General features: G+C 39.5%; 1 protein-coding gene across 1 annotated transcript in view; it reads left to right on the forward strand.

The window, feature by feature from the left end:
- Positions 1-15: 15 nt before the first annotated feature.
- RAMP2 (receptor activity modifying protein 2) overlaps positions 16-18,149 on the forward strand; it is a 64,120-nt gene continuing 45,986 nt past the window's right edge. Inside the window, exon 1 of the mRNA XM_083376330.1 lies at positions 16-50. The gene's annotated coding sequence lies outside the window, so the exon portion shown is untranslated. The remainder of the gene's footprint in view (positions 51-18,149) is intronic.

Raw genomic sequence — 18,149 nt, forward strand, 5'->3', positions numbered from 1 at the left:
TTAGGGAGGTACGAACGATCACAGGTAAAACATAAAGGTGTTTCCAGCAGGTAAATCGCTATTATTTTTGCCCATCACATCATTTGTTCTTCTGAAATGATTTAAAACTTTCTTCAATCCTAGAGTAGTAATGCTGAGCATATTACAGTCCAAACCGTATGATACCCACCAAATTAAGACCCTTTTGATGTGGAATTTATTAGCAAGTAGAAGATAAATGTTTACATGCTGGTCAAAAAAACAGACCAAGACCATTCAAGAACTGCATTCATTGTTATTGTAAATCATTAAGTGCGTTACATGGAAGTTTTTTACTGGGAAACCAAACCCACTGTAACCCCTATAAGGTTTTATGCTGGCAGGATTATTATTTTTTATTAGCTGGTTTGTTTAAAGCTTTTTTAAAAAGGCAAAAAGGGAAATATGGTAGGCTCATTCATAAGATTAGGTTTTCTTTTAAGCATGTTTTTTGTGTAATGAACAGCCAAAACTCAAATGCTAGGGGGAATTCTTCCAAAAACAGACTTAATATTAAAATCTGCAATGGGGCTCCCTCAGCATCCCAGATCATGGAAATGTCCTTTATTGGGGCAACTAGCTTTGAACACTCTTCTCTGGAGGCCAGGCACCTGCTATCAATTTTCAGTCCAGTTGAAGCTCTGAATTTTTCCCTTCACATTTCAGACTTGGTATTCCCAGTTTAGTTAAAGGTAAAGGTAAAGGTAAAGGTTCCCCCGCACATGTGTGCTAGTCGTTTCCGACTCTAGGGGCCGGTGCTCATCTCCGTTTCAAAGCCGAAGAGCCAGCGCTTGTCCGAGGACGTCTCCGTGGTCATGTGGCCGCCATGACTAGACGCCAAAGGCACACGGAACGCTGTTACCTTCCCACCGGAGTGGTCCCTATTTTTCTACTTGCATTTTTACATGCTTTCGAACTGCTAGGTTGTCAGAAGCTGGGACGAGTAACAGGCGCTCACTCTGTTACGCGGCACTCGGGATTCGACCCGCCAAACTGCCGACCTTCTGATCGACAGGTTATGTCTTTATTATTTATTTATTTATTTATTTGTTTGTTTGTTTGTTTTTATATACCGCCCTTCTCCCGAAGGACTTGGGGCGGTGTACAGAGCAAGGTAAGTATACAGTAAAACAATAGTAAAACAAATGAAACCCGAAAATCTATCAGGCCAGGCCGGCTTGCTGGAATAGGTAGGTTTTTAAGTCCCGCCGGAAGGTGCGAAGGTCGGGGGCCATCCGGATTTCGGCAGGCAAGCAGTTCCAAAGGGTTGGTGCACCCACTGAGAATGCTCTCCCCCTGGGGGCCACCAGCCGGCATTCTCTGACCGGTGGCACCCTGAGGAGACCCTCTCTGTGGGAGCGCACAGGACGGAGGGGTGTTGACGCTGGCAGTAGGTGCTTCCGTAGGTAATCCGGACCCATGCCATGTAGGGCTTTGTATGTCATCACTAGCACCTTGAATTTCACTCGGAAGGCAACTGGAAGCCAGTGCAGCTCACGGAGGAGAGGTGTAATATGGGAGTATCGGGAAGCCCCCAAAAGTGTTCGTGCAGCTGCACTCTGTACCAGCTGAAGCTTCCGAGTGGCTCTCAATGGCAGCCCCATGTAGAGAGCGTTGCAGTAGTCAAGGCGAGAGGTCACAAGTGCATGGGTGACTGTACGCAAGGCATCCAGGTCCAGATAGGGTCGTAGTTGGCGCACCAGGCGAACCCGAGTGAAGGCCCCCCTGGTCACAGCTCCTATGTGATCTAAGGAGAGCTGTGAATCTAGGAGGACACCCAGGTTGCGGGCCCTATCAACGGGGGGCAATAACTCACCCCCGATATTAAGGGATGGAATACTCTGAGTATCCTGGCATGCCGGTATGTACAGCCATTCAGTCTTGTCCGGGTTGAGTTGAAGGCTGTTCCTCCCCATCCATTCCCGGACCGCTTCCAGGCAACGGGACATCACGTCGAGGGCATCACTGATGTGGTTTGGAGTCGAGATGAAAAGCTGGGACTCATCAGCATACTGATGGTATCCTACTCCAAAACCACGAATGATCTCACCCAGCGGTTTCATGTAGATGTTGAACAGGAGAGGCGAGAGGACTGACCCCTGAGGAACTCCACAAACGAGAGGCCTCAGAGTCGACCTCTGTCTCCCTGCCAACACCGACTGCGAACATCCCAGGAGAAAGGAGGAGAACCACCGAAGAACCGTGCCTCCCACTCCCATTTATTTTGTAAATAAATACAAAATTCACATTATGGCTCAACACAATTTGTAAAATCAGACACATATATTAATGCATTGCCCATTACTGCAGAATAATATTATTAGAGATGCACACTTAGAATTAGAAGTTGACCAAGGGAGTTTTCACACTGTCCAGTTAATGTGCACTCCACAATCCTTAAGTTATCAGAATAGTAAGGTAAAGGTAAAGGTTCCACCGCACATGCGTGCTAGTCGTTTCCGACTCTAGGGGCTGGTGCTCATCTCCGTTTCAAAGCCAAAGAGCCAGCGCTTGTCCGAGGACGTCTCCATGGTCATGTGGCTGGCATGACTGGATGCCAAAGGCACACAGAACGTTGTTACCTTCCCACTGTAGTGGTCCCTATTTTTCTACTTGCATTTTTACGTGCTTTCGAACTGCTAGGTTGTCAGAAGCTGGGACGAGTAACAGGCGCTCACTCTGTTTTGCGGCACTCGGGATTCGACCTGCCAAACTGCTGACCTTCTGATCGACAAGCTCAGCGTTCTAACCCACTGAGCCACTGCGTCCCTTTTATCACAGTAGTATACCAGCATAAATAAGGATCATTTGTGGATGACACTACTCTAGTGACCAAAATGAAAATGATTTGCAAGTTCTAGTAATAAAAGTCAAAAGTCTAATAATAAAAGACAAAAACCAAAAAATGGGACCAAAGTTAAACCTAAAAAAGACTGAACTAATGACAACAACCAGCCTTAGAAATGACAATTAACATAGTGAAGTGGTGGATATCTTCACTATCTTGTTTGTTTCTTAACTGTTATGGCTGATAGTCAATAGTTAAAAAACATAGTAATTAAGAAACAATTAGTTAAAATATATGCCACAGACTAGTACTTGATAAAGCGGCTATGTAGTCTTTGGAAAATATATTAAAATGTTGCGATATGTCTACATCAGCAAAGGTCAAACTGTGCAAATTATATGAAATTTGAAAGCAAATGTTGGGCTTTGGAGAAGCAAAACAGAAGACCTAGCTCTCTGGAGAAGGCTTCAATGCTGGGGAGGAATAAAGAGAAGAAAAGGACAACCAGCAGCAAGATGGATAGACTTAGTTACAGTGGCAAAGGCTACAACTACACCATTGGAATATTTGAAATACCACATTAGGGTTAGATTGTCACTGAGAAAATTTGTGTGGTCTATATAGTTGACAACAACTTGATGACACATAATCAGTCAATAAATTAGATTGACACTATCGCTATCTGCTATCTTACAGTATACAGTACTAATTGCCTCCCTTTTAGCTTGCTGAAGAATGGTAAGTGTCCTGTATTATTGTTTGCAAGTCTGCTTAAGTAAAGCTATTGGTTGATCTCTCTGCCTGTGTTTCCATCTCTGCTCTGAACATTAGTATGGTATCTACAGGAAAATTGACCAGTCATAGCAGTGTCACAGAGACCGTGTGGATTAAAAGAGAAATTAAAAGCAGAAAAGACAATTTAAATTTTGACACCCCTCATCTGTTAGAAAACCAGCTGAAGGCAGTTTCAAGGGGATATAACAGAAGAAACAGATTACTGGATTGTTTCTCATACTCTACAACTTTTGTCCCAATATGTGGATTTTTATTGAAAATAATATTAACTGTTTTATTTAAATTATATTAATTGTATTGTAATTCTGTATGGTATAGCTCTTGTAGTATATTTAATATTCTTTTTTTAGATGTTTAGAGACACTTTGGCTAAAGAGATATAGTTTATAAATTATAATTATATCTATATCTGTATATCTATATTTATAGATATATCATTAACATCATTTATATATCATGTTATTTATTTTATCATTAACAAAATAACAAACAGCCCACAAGATTTTTCTGTACTATACTTTCAGGCAATTTTTGCAAAGCATACCAATTCCCACATTCCAGAATGTAAAACAATTCTGTCCCTTATTTTGTTTATTTTGGAATCTTTTTTGCTTTTATTTTCATTCACAATAGAACTGAAACATATGCTGTATGTTTAAAGAATGCTCATATTTAAAGAATGTTTGTATTGTCAAAAATTATTCTTTTGCCCATTATGGCAATTACATTATTTTCCATGTCACGAGTTTAATCACTTCAGAGTTTGACATTCTAGCATTCCTTTTTGATATTGTATCTGTTTTCACAATATCCTTGAAAAAAGAACACATTTTCCAAAACACCTCAGGTCATACAAAAACTCTCTTTTTGGTACTTGGAATTGCTCAGCTCTTTTGATACCTTTTCAGTGCAGCAGATACTCTTTCTCTTTGGAAAAAACTTTGCTGTGTTTTAAAATGTTAAAATGCAAGAATTTATCATCTTTTTTATATTTGTTACAAGTTACTAATAATAGTTGGTAATCTGAATGAATAATCAAATTTAATAGAACAATTATAAGGACTACTGGAGAGAGAGGGAGGAACAGAAAGGGAAGGTCTGCTTATGCTATAAAACAGGGGTGTCAAACTCAATTTCACTGAGGGCTGCATCAGCATTGCGGTTGCCCTCAAGGGGCTGGGTGGGTGTGGCCTGGGTGGGCGTGGCCTACTGGGTGGGCGTGGCTAGAGTGCGTATGGCCTACTGGGTGGGCGTGGCCAGCTCTACATCGTTCGCGTCAAGGGTGCCTATGGGGGCCTGGGCAGGAGTGGGACAGATCTGAGGGTCTCTGGCAGGAGGAGGGTCTCTGGGCCAGGGCCAAGGCAGTGGGGGCCGTTCCCTCACTGTTTCCAGGATGGCTTCGCGGGCCACATGAAACCACTTCGCGGGCCGGATCCGGCCCCCGGGCCTTGTGTTTGACATGTCTGCTATAAAACAGTACAGCAGTTTGGAGAGCCCCCACCCCACCCCAAAGGGACTAAACAAACATTCACTTAGGTTTTAGTAGTATTGTTTTCTGCGTTTCCCCAAAAAATGTAACTGGCTGAAAACTAATTCAGGAACTCTGTTGCACTGCTTCAGAACTCCTCCATAACAATCCTACATCTCACAACACTTGAGTCATTTAGAGGGCCATTCAGCACATTCAATGGGGCCATTTCTCAGCACAGACTTGGAAGCTGCAACCCTCATAAGGTTTTACTTTAAATTAGGAAATAACAGTTTTCCATATCAACCTTTCATTTCCCTCCTAAGATATTAGCACAGTCATATTTTTAATGACATAAAGACGACTTGTATCCAATTACCAATTTATTCTACTACAAGATAAGCTCAAAAATTCAGAAGGATCATGAAAAGCTTGAACACTGGGCTCTAACAAAATGAAATTCAGGTGTGAGAAAATAAGGTTTTACACTTAGGCAGGAAAAAACAAATGCACAGGTATAGAATGAGTGGAACCTGGTTCAACAGCAGTAGCTGCAAGAGGGATCTAGGAGTTCTAGTGGACAGCAACTTAAATATGAGCCAGCAGTGTGCTGCAGCTGCCAAAAACAACAACAACAACAAATGCTTTCAATTATGGTTGCCACATTACAAAAAAGATATTGATACTCCAGAAAGAGTGCAGAGAACAGCAACAAAGATGATTAGGGGTCTGGAGGCTAAAACATAAGAACAACATTTGCAAGAATTGGGTAAGTACAGTCTAGTGAAAAGAAGGACTGGGAATGATATAATAGCAGTGTTCCAATATTTGTGGGGCTGCCACAAAGAAAAAGGGTTCACCCTACTCTCCAAAGCGCCAGAAGGCAAGACAAGAAACAAAGGATGGAAACTAATCAAAGAGAGAACCACACTAGAACTAAGGAAACATTTCCTGATAGAACAATTATCCAGTTGAACACCTTGCCCCCAGAATGTGTGAATGCTTCATTACTGGAGCTTTTAACAATAGATTAGAGAGCCATTTCTCCAAAATGGTATAGGATCTCCTGCTTGATCAGGGGTTCTTCTGTTATTCTGGCTCAACGGCACTAACTGTGAAAGGGATCTAGGAGTCCTAGTAGACAATTGTTTAAATATGAATCAGAAGTGTGTGCTGCAGGTGTCAAAAAAGTCAATATAGTCCTAGTTGCATTAACAGAGGGATCGAATCAAGATCAGAATAACAGAGTTGGAAGAGACCTTGGAGGTCTTCTACTCCAATCTCCTGCTCAAGAAGGAGACCCTATACCGTTTCAGACAAATGGATGACCAATCTCTTTTTAAAAACTCCCAGGGATGGAGCACCCACAACTTCTGAAGGCAAGTCGTTCCACTGGTTTAGTGTTCCCATTGTCAGGAAATTTCTCATTAGATCTAGGTTGCTTTTCTTCTTGATTAGCTTCCATCCACTGCTTTTCTTGTCTTCTGGTGCTTTAGAAAATAGGTTGATTTCTTCTTTGTGGCAACCCCTCAGATATTGGAAAACTGCTATCATGTTGCCCTTAGTCCTTCTTTTCAGTAGATTAAAGGTAAAAGGTAAAGGTTCCCCACACATGTGTGCTAGTCGTTTCCGACTCTAGGGGCCAGTGCTCATCTCTGTTTCAAAGCCGAAGAGCCAGCACTTGTCTGAGGACGTCTCCGTGGTCATGTGGCCGGCATGACTAGACGCCAAAGGCGCACAGAACGCTGTTACCTTCCCACTGGAGTGGTTCCTATTTTTCTACTTGCATTTTTACATGCTTTCGAACTGCTAGGTTGGCAGAAGCTGGGACGAGTAACAGGCGCTCACTCTGTTACGCGGCACTCAGGATTCGACCTGCCAAACTGCCGACCATCTGACTGACAAGCTCAGTGTCCTAACCCACTGAGCCACCGTGTCCCTCCTTCAGTAGATTAGATGTACCCAATTCCTGCAACCTTTCTTCATATGTTTTACCCTTCAGCCCCCAATCATCTTTGTTGGTCTTGTCTGCACACTTTCCAGAGTTTCAACATTTTTTTTATATTGTGGTGACCAAAACTGGATGCAGTATTCCAGTGTGGCCTTATCAAGGCCTTATAAAACAGTACTAACACTTCATGTGATCTTGATTCTATCTCTCTATTAATGCAGCCTAGGATTGCATTGGCTTTTTTGGCAGCTGCAGCACACTGCTGACTCATATTTAAGTGGTTAGTAGAACTTTAAGATCCATCTCATAGTAGTGCTGTTGAGCCAAGTTTCATCTAATCTGTACTTGTACATATGATTTTTCTTGCCTAAATGTTAAGCCTTTCTTTTCTCTACAGTGAATTTCGTTTTGTTAGATAGGGCCCAATGTTCAACTTTGTTGAGATCCATCTGAATCTTGAGTCTATCTTCTGGGATGTTTAGCTATTCCTACCAACTTGGTATCATCTGCAAATCTGATGAGTTAATCTTTGTTCCATCATCTAAATTATTTATGAAGATGTTGAAGAATACTGGGTCTAAAACAGAAGTTTTGGGTACCCCACTGCTTGCTTACTTCCATGTAGATGTAGTTCCATTAAGGACTACATACTGAATGTGGTTTGCCAGACAGTTACAAATGAAGTATTAATACTACTTTATAATGCCTTGGTAAGATCACACTTGGAATATTGTTTCCAGTTTTCCATACAAAAAAGATGTTGATACTTTAGAAAGAGTGTAGGAAGAGCAACTGAGAAACAAAGATTATTAGGGGTTGGAGTCTAAAACATACGATGAACAGTTGCAAGAACTGTAACTGTAATCAGTATAATTTCTGGCTTGTCTCCAGAAGTTGTGGGTGCTCCATCACTGGAAGTTTTTAAGGACAGCTATTTGCATAGAATGGTATAGAACAGGGGTGGGCAACCTCGGCTCTTTTATGACTCATGGACTTCAACTCCCAGAATTCCTGTGGAATTCTGGGAGTTGAAGTCCATGAGTCATAAAAGAGCCGAGGTTGCCTACCCCTGGTATAGAATCTCCTACCTGAGCAGGGGATTGGACTAGAAGACATTCAAGGTCCCTTTCAACTCTAATTCTGATAAACCTATTTTTCATAGAACAACAGGAGTTTTTATTGTTTTAGCTAAACAAAATCTCAGATCCAGCAAATTCCAGTTAAAAAACTGTTTTGAAACACTTCACATATAGAAACTACTGTTTTCTTTGGTTTGGAATTCTTCATTTTGAGATTTCTCTAGAAAGCAGTAAAGGAAATTTGAATAATTGGATTTCTATAGTTTTAATGGGAATACAAGGAATTGTAGTCAATCCTTCTTAGGCATATTTTTAGCAGACTTGGCCTTATTCTACTGACATCAGAGATGGGTCTTTCTCATGACTGTTTTAACATATCTGAGAATTGAGCTACTGAGTCATTTTCAGGAAGTTTTTGCCTTTAGAGCTAGAGAACAAAGACTTAACATATTAATCAGCCAACAAAAATAGTTTTCTAATAGTCTTCTGTAGATATTCCTGTGGAATAAAAAAGCAAATAAATGATCAATTAAAGCCAGTTCTGATTTTGTGAATACAATATGGTTTGGGTTACATGGGGATTGCAATAATTTTTTTTTACTGTTGGGAAGCTATAGGAAATTAAATGGTATAATTGTCCATATAATCCATTCTCCTATGTATTCCACTCTCCTACTCCTCATATGCTGAGAACAGAATTGGAATGTGTGCCCCATGCAAGAGGAGAAATGGGCAGCCATAACAAGCAGAAGTGTCAATTCTTAAAATTAAATATAAGCCCAAGTGCAATCCTGAGCTCCAAGAGGAATACTTTGAGCTGTATGTACTTGGGCTTATAAATACTAACTGTCCATGAAGCCCATGAATTCTCTCTATAGCTCTGTTTGGAACTGACACTAAATCCGTGGCTCATCCTGGAACATGTAAAAAGGAAGACAAAGACAAGACAATCTCTATGTGACAATTCAGTCCCAGCTCAAAAAGAGTGCTGGAGTTTTGGGATTCTATAATGCTGGCTGAGCTGGATGAACTGCCTTGTTCTTGAAACTATAGTGAAGCCTGTCTTTTCTTTAAAGTGCAGCATATTTTGCAGGAACTTGTTGACAGACTGCCAACTTTTTGACAGGAACTCCCATCTCATCTTGCCTCTTACTTTCTTCAGACCTTATCAGGTGGTTTGATGTCTTTTCAGCTTTCCTGGAATTCTTCAGTATTTAATCAAACAAATACACACAATGAAATACAGATGGGAAAGGGGATAGATAAGTTCAAGCAAGGTACTTTCTTTTCTTTGTGAGTGGCATGACAGTTACTGGATCTTTATTTTATTGCATTGTATCCTGCCTTTATTATTTTTTTTTACAAATAACTTAGGGCTAGAGCTATTTTTACAAACATGAGGCTAGAAAGCAGGAGACTGAATTTAAGTCCCACCTTAGTAAGAAAACCAGCTGGTTGACTTTGGTCAGTCACTCTCTCCCATTCAAACCTACATCATAGAGTTGTTGTTGTGGGTAAAATAGGAGGAAGTTTTCAAAAAGTTACAGAGCTGGCTTTCATGGCTAAGGCAGGACTTGAACTCACAACCTACTTTCTAGCCTGGTGTCTTAACGAGTAGGCAACCTTGGCTCTTTTATGACTCGTGGACTTCAATACCCAGAATTCCTGAACCAGCCATGTTGACTTAGAAATTCTGGGAATTGAAATCCACAAGTCCTAAAAGAGCCAAGTTTGCCTACCCCTGCACTAGACCAAATTTGTTCTCTTTATAGTGAGAATCATAGTTTTTGTTCTTTGTTCTTGATGTTTTGGGGTTAGAAGGTGATCATGGATTGTTTTTCAATTGCTTTTTAGATATGGGAAATGGAAATGGTCACAGTAAAGAATTTGCCAATTTCTGAATATGTATACTTATTCCAGTAAGTATACATAACGAATGAGGAATAAAAACTACTTCTTTGGCAAACTATATCTGTATTTTTTTGCTATTTATTTCATTCAGGGGAAAAGCAAACACATTCCAACTCTTTCACATATAAAAATCTGGTTTCATTAGACCTGAAGGACATGAAATTCTCTCACATTCATTGGAACAAATGTTCAAACATAATATAGGGGCAATAGGGGTATTAGATCTTCATAGGACAAGGATGATAAAAATGCTGATTTTTTTTGCTGGATGGTGATGAGAATGACTTTGTCTCCTGAATTTCTTTTCTGCAGAGGTGAATATCCCCACCTTTCCCCTGTGGTGAAATCATTTTGACCTATATTTACCAATTGCTTCATCTCCTGATGATTATGGGGAGATGAAATATCTTGCAAGATCCTTGGCAGGGACGTTGAGTAGAGGGTGTATAACACAAAGGGAAGGAAGAGGAAATTCTTGGCTTCATTGTCTGAAAAGCCATTTAATCTGTGTCAGGAAAAGGCTAAGTGATCCAAAAACTGCCTGGGTAATTGTGATGAATATATGGGTGTGGATGTAGATGTATATTTTTAATTGAAGCCACAGAAAATCTGCAGATCCCTAAAAATGGTACACATGTGTGTATATGTGTATATGTATGTATATGTGTATGTCTGATAATTTTGATAGGTTTTCTGAATGTTACCAAAACTACTATCGCTATCAACATCATCAATAAGAAACATTTGTCTGTATAGGAAAAAAGTTTCATTATAACCATTATACTGGGGATTTTTTAAAAGGTCCTTTGCCTTGGAACTGCACACATACTTCAAATTATGTAATTATATATACACAAAATCATTAGCTTTGATTCCAGCACAACAAACAGAACAAACAATCCTCACAGAATGGAAGGCTCTTTTCCCACATATGTCAGTTGCAACCCACTACTATACATCTGTTTTCTTCATTAAATCTTTCTCTCATGTAATGTGCAAAGTCAGTTCTTCAACATTTTTCTTATGGTCTGTAGAGCTACTTTATTTCCCCATTTTTGAATTAAGTTTCATTTCCAAGATAACTGCAGAAATCAGGGTTTCCGAAGCTCTGGGCCACAGGTGGGAAAGGAAGAAGAACAAAAAAGCTCCTTCTTTTAACTAGAATTAGTTTCAAAGAAATGAAAACAAAATGGAGCAAATGAACCTTCCTCCTTTTTCTAGTAGTTGTGAACAAAGATATAAACAAGATATGAACAATTAAAACATTGCATTAGTGGAGACCAGGTTAAAATGCTCCCACTGCCAAATTGTTTCTTCTCTCACACGTTCCAATATGCTCAGAAAGCAACAGCCTGAAAATAAAAGCTTTAGATAAGAGCTCCATGATAAACAACTGATTATTAAGACAGCTACTCAAAGAATGGTTCTTTCAAGAGCAAAGGATTGTAGGAGGTCTAAGTAAAAGAATATGTGCAGTGTCTTAGCCTAAGGAAGTTCTGCAGCTGTTAGTATGAAATAAGGATATTAATTGTCACAGAAGATAAGGATTATTAGTTTAGAGATCCTTTCTATATTGCAAGTTACCAAAAGTCATGAAAGAAAGTCATCAAAGGAATAAAAAAATTATTCTAAAGAAGTTAACCTAAACTGTGATCTTATAGCAACTTGTCCTTGACCTTTTAAGATTACCGTATATATAATTTGTTTCTTTGAGCACACATTTTTTTAAAAAAACAGCAGCAATAGATTGTTTTATATCTTTACACTTTCTACCACTTTACTTCATTTATTGGATAGAGGGAAAAATAGGAAAAAAATAATTTCCAAATTAAGAAATGGTTTGATAAGTTGCAGTGGAGCCAATAGGTTCCTTGAAATTTTCTACAGATTATTGTAATTAAATTTTAATTCTGAAAAGCAAACATAATATAAAAAGAATATACACATCAGGGTATGCAACAGACTCAAATCATGAAGGGCAAGTTGATGGTTCTGTAATACCTGTGCAAAGATCTTTTCTCCTTTATTTCCAGGGTGCAGATAATATAGGTAAGCAAAATATGTGCTTGTTTCTAAAAATAAGAAAAACAGTTTTGTGCATCAGATAAATAATATACAGCTCTTCTCAGCCTTTCTTTACATTTTTCCAAATTTCTAATGCAGTATCCTGCTCCACGCTTCACTAGAAGCCATGTAAGGGTTATTTTGCTTGTTCACTATGATGTAAATAAGAAGTAGTTAACACGCTAGTTTGTTATCCAGAGTCGAAACTAGTAGCAGGATTCTAGGCCGTTCAAACAAGAAAAAATAGAGGTGTGAATATTTACAGGAAAATATTAACCAAGACAAGACAAGCCACAGACAAAAACCTTCACAGTTGTGGGAACCAGGGAGTCATCAGCAGAAAAAAACCAGTCTGTTAAACTGGTGATGATAATCACAGAGGCCAGTTTGCAGGACTTGGAATGAATTGACATGAGTACAAGATAAGTCAGTCAGAATGTAAGAAGCCTTATAGCCTGATAACAAGAACAGGAGAAATAAGTAGTTCAGTCAACCTGATGAATGGTAATTTTACACAAAGCTGAAGCTTATTACATTCTACTGGCAAACCTCACACTTATTCTAGAAAATTGAGGAAATTGGCTAGACTGTCATCTGTTTTTAAAAAGTGCAAGGACCATCTTTTTGTATGCTCTTCTCCTTTGTTGGTGGTTGTAGACTTGACTATGCCCATTTTCCCCATCATTTTTAAAATTATCTATGATTTATGTGGGGATTTGATTCCTTTCTTGCATGGCCATAAGAAAAATTGGGACTCCTGACTATTTTGATAAGCTAACTAATTCTGCACAGAAATTGTTTCACTTCCTGTGGAGCAATCAGCCAGAGTAGCTCTTCATGGGCACAAATTCTCAGTGTATGAAGCTGCCACCTTTAAGATTCCTCCTCAAAGCAGCAGCAGCATTCCATTCCCCTAACAGTGCTCGATTAGATTGTATTTTCTTCTTTCATTACAAAAAGGTAACAATAATAGAGTGATAGATGCGGGGGCAGCACACCAAGAGCCTCTTCATTTTTGCACTCCCCTGATTGACCATGTCAGGAGCCAGAGCCAACGCCAGCAGGGATGCTTAGGTCAGTTGTTAGAGAGCATGACCATAATTATGATATCAGGGGGAGTACAGCAAGCAGACACTTGTGGAATTGAAAATTTTAAGGCAGTCTATGCTTTTCCTGCCAGCTTGAAGAATAGGTAGTCCTTGTTTAGTGATTGACTTCCTTAATGACTATCCAGAGTTATGATGTTGAAGAAAATGTAACTTTAGGACCAATCCACATTTACAGCCTTTGCAGGTCTTTAAAGCAAAGGAAAGCAGAAATAAGATCATAAACACAGTTGTGGTTACCTACTGTTTTGCTAAGCAGCCAAGTTGCCGATCCCAATTGTGGTTAATAACTGAGTACTATCTATTCAATATTGAGAATGAGGAGGGAAAATCACTGTGCCCATCACTGAACTGCCACAAGTTCTTTAGCAACAATAATTCTCTTATTTGCAGAATAAGAAGAAAAGGAACCATCCACCTGGCACATTGTACACCCATTCTTAGTGCTAAAGAAGCTGAAATTGCTTTGCTACCTTTCATTGATTCCTGGGGAGGAAAGATAAGACAAGAGTTGTCTGTAATGATGAGCTATAGCTTCTTTATAAGGGGACCCCACCCCCCCAAAGTAAGCCAGATGTTCAGACAGGGTTTGATATTTTTGTCTACCTATTGCGGTAGACAAGGACCTGGGATAAGTAGATGTGGATATTTGAAGGTGTTTGATATCATTGCAAGATGGAAGCTATTCCTAGTAAAGCCGCTTTTTGCAATTGACTGTTGGTAAATTTGTCAATGCCAATGGTGGGCAAGTGGGCAATTGCACCCAAGGCAACTATTATTATTAGTACAACCCTTGCTTGCCTTTGCCACAGTTGTTCTATTTGTATTTGTAGGTCTTTGTATTTTATTATCTTATCCAGTTCCTTCTCATCTATTCTGCTGTATCCAGGCACTGCCACATCCACTATCCAGATTTTTTTGTCTTTCTTATCAATAATTGTTATGTCTGGTGTATTATGTGGCAGGTATCTGTTTGAATTCTAAAGTTCCAGAGCAATTTAATTTCTTTGTTTTCTATGATTTTGTGTATTTAATGATCCCACCAGTTCTTGTTTGCAGGCAAATGATATTTCTTGCAGATCTTCCTATGCACCATTGTTGCTACTTTGTCATGCTGCTGCTTGTAGTCAGTCTGGGTGATCATCTTGCAGCAGCTTACCAGGTGGTGTACTGTTTCTTCAGCTTCCCTGCATAGGCAGCACTTACTGTCTGTTGCTGCCTTCTCAATTCTGGCTTTGTATGTATTTGTCCTTAAGTCTTGGTTTTGTGCAGCCAGAATTAGTCCCTTGGTCTCTTTCTTCAACTTTCCTGCTCTTAGCCATTATAAGATCTTGTTATTTGCTGTCCCAGCTATTTTTTTTAGTGTAGTGGCCATGTAGTGCTTTGTCTGCTCATGCCTCCATTCTGTTCTTCATTTGGTCTTTCTTGTAGGCCAGTTTGGTCTCTCCAGTAGTCAGTAAGCCTTCCTGATATACTAACTTCAGTGCCTCTTCATTATTGTCCTTAAGATATACTTCCAAAGCCATTCTTCCTTTTTAAATCATCTGATGTACTTGCAGCATTCCACATCCACCTATTTGCCTTGGTAGATAGAGTCTGCCAATGTCACTGCTTGGATGAAGGGCATGATTCATTGTCATTATTTTTGTGATCTTTCTACCCATTACTTTTCATTCTGCTTGAGTCCAGTCCACTATTCCAACTGGAATTCCCCAGATGTTAATTGCCTTGATGGTATTTCCTCCACTGAGTTTGGGTTTTAAGAACTTCTTCACTCTCTTGATGTATTCATCTCTAATCTTTGTCTTGACTTCAGTGTGCTTGATGTTGTTAGCTTGAAGGATACCCAGGTATTTGTAGTAATCACCCTCATCCTGACTCTTAATGTTATTTTCATGGGGCATCTTGATTCCTTCAGTTTTCACTTTTTTCCCTTGTGTGATAGTAAGTGTGTACATTTATCCAATCCAAGCTCCATTGCAATATCTTGGCTATATATATGGACAGTGTTGAGCAGCAGCAATTCTATTTCATACATTCTGTTTTCCCATACAGCTTCACATCATCCATGTAAAGGGGGTGGGATAGTCTGGCAGATGTTTTTGTTGTTGATAGCCATGGCCTGAGTTATTCAGTATTGTTGACAGGAAACAGTGCAATGACAAATAGTAGTGGTAATAATGAATCTTCTTGAAATATTCCTCTCTTGATATTAAACTCTCCCAGTCTTTCACCATTGCCCTGCAACTCTGTCTTCTATTGTGCCATTGATCTTTGCACAAAGTTTCTGATGTTTCTACTGACACCTGTTATTTCTAGGCACTTGATTATCCAGTCATGTGGCAGAGTCAAATGCCTTTTTGTAGTCAATCCATGCCACATTCAGGTTGGTCTTCCTTTTCATGCAGTTTTCCACGATCATTTTGTCTATTAGGAGTTGATCTTTTGTTCCACTGCTATTGGAATGGTTTCCTTTCTGCTCAGGTGGAAAGAGATTATTTTCAACTTAGATTGTTGGTCTGCATCATCTACCACACCAGTTAGCAATTTGAAAGTTGTTGGTAAGCAAACATTTGGCCTGTAGTTGCCTGTTGTTGCCCACTTTGCTGGATTTTTCATTATCAGGTAAGTTTTCCCAGATGTTAGCTGCTCTTCAATTTCAACTCCTTGTAGTATGTTGTTAAACTGCTTGGCAACAAGTGACTATGCAGTTCATCTTCACCTGGTATGACCAATTCTTGATCTTCTTTGCTCTTTTCTCTAACATTTCTGCTGTTTTTACTAGTTCTTCCATTTCAACTTCTTGTTTTATTCTTATACAAGCTATGTCTGTGTTATATTTCTTTGGGTTATCCCATATCTGTGCCCAGAACTGCACTGTTTCTTCCTTGTCAGATACTGACTGATTCACTGCAGTTTCTCCATTGATGGATTGGTAGAAACTTTTCTGATTGGATTGAAATTGGAGGTTCTGCCTATAATTTGCAATTTGAGCTTCGTATCTGCTGATCTTCTTGGCTATAGCTGTTATTTGCTGCTTTTTTATTTCCAGTGTTTCCTTAATCTTCCTTGTTTCTAAATGATATTTCTTGATTAAATATTCTTTGGTCTTCTTATTCTTCAGCTTCTTCTTTTTTTCATCTGTTCTAGCTTGCTTGCATCTGATTTCAACTTGCTGATCTTATTTTCCAGTCTAATCTTCCATTTTTGTGTTGTACGTTTCAGGGTTTTTTTCCTTCTCTGTTGATTTTGCATCCCAGGCATTCAGTTATAGCTGCAGTGTGCTCTACATTAATTGGTTTGTTTCTTGCAGAAAGTTTGTGCTTATGCTTGGTATTGCAGTATTTGCATCTTTTAATACTTGTGCTAGATGTTTCTTTGGAACAAGCTTCAATGCAGGCAGCCTTATTCTGTTGTTTTTGTGCTGTTCAGTTATTCTTTGTTTCAATTCTTTTACTTCTTTAGTTAGAGGGGTTTGTTCTTCCTGAGGAAGAGGTGCCTGGTTTCCAAATGAAAATAGTTTTATATCTCTGCTGGATTTCTCTACTGCCAACTTCCCCTGGTTTGCCTCTACATTTACTTCTGGCAAGGTTTTGGTTTCTTTGCTCTGGGTTAACCTTTGCAGTTTTTCCAATTCTGCTTCTGTGAATACTTTATTTCGTATTATAAATTGACATTGATCTGCTAGTCTCTGTTCTGTTATTTCTGATTCTGGATGTTGTTTTTTTCCAGAACTGGTGAATTTGTTTCAAATATTCTCTTCTTGTTGGACTTGCAGGTGGGTCCAGACAGTGATTAATGCAACATTAGAGGAGGGGACATTTCTGGATGTTTTTAAGTAAGCCCTGTTTTCCCCCCTCCTTAAAAAAATCATTGCTGGATCCCATGTGCTAGACAATTTTCATCCAGTTTCCAACCTCCCATTCCTAGCAAAGATTGTGGAAAAGGTGGTGGCCTGGCAGCTGCAGAGGGTCCTGGATGAAATGGATTATCTGGACCCCTTTCAGTCAGGATTCAGGGCTGGTTATGCACTGTGGGCACTGTGAGAGTTGACTGATGTAAGTTATATACCATCAAATGGTATATAATTTCATTCTTCAGCATATTTCTTTTTCTTGCATTCAATTTAATTATAGTGTCAGTTTTTTTTATTAACTATACAAAAAAGGTTCAAGGACAATTTGAATGTCATGTGTAAAAGTACTCCAATAAACACATTGATCTAGCCATAATTAATGTTTTGCTTGGCTAATTATCAAAATAATTTTGTAAATTTAAAATATGAGACTTTTTAAAGCAAGTTTTACCAATGAATGTATTTCAAGAAATATAACCCTTTGTTGTCCTTGTTTATTCCTATCCATTTGCCAATTTCTCTTTTCCTGGGATTGATCCTCTCTTCCTTCACTGGAAAGAGAGATCAAGCCACAGCCTGTGATGAAATCTAACTATGATCAGATAGTCTTGTATTGCTGGCCCAGCTTTTATGCCACCATCACAACCACAGCTGAGAGTACAGCCTCTGGAAAATGGTGGACAGGTAAAGGTCTTTAAAGTCTGGTTCCCAGCATCTTAGATCAATATTGCTCATGGAATGTGTAATGTATTGGACCTGTTTTACTTGTACTGTTCCACGTGTCTTTGAATGCTGCTTGAGTCTGTGTAACGGTCGCAGGCTGCCCAGACATGCGGTCTCCAGGACGACCATTGGTTGGCTCTGGGGCGAGAATAGGTTCCTTCGAACCTATTGGCCGCTGCCTAGTGGCCAGCTGTATAAGTAGCTGCGTAGAAGCCTTGGTAACTAGTTCAGTTCCTGTTATTCAATAAAGCAATGTTCCTGTTTGAACTCTCTCGTTTCGCCTCCTGCTTGCAAGAACCCCAGTACACAACACTGGTGACAAAGGTGGGATGCTGCTTCTTCAGAAGAGCTGAAAGTCACTGGGGGGTAAGGCCAGCGAAAGTGCCTGGC

Source organism: Vipera ursinii (assembly GCF_947247035.1).
Source record: "Vipera ursinii genome assembly, chromosome: Z".
NCBI classification, from domain to species: domain Eukaryota; kingdom Metazoa; phylum Chordata; class Lepidosauria; order Squamata; family Viperidae; genus Vipera; species Vipera ursinii.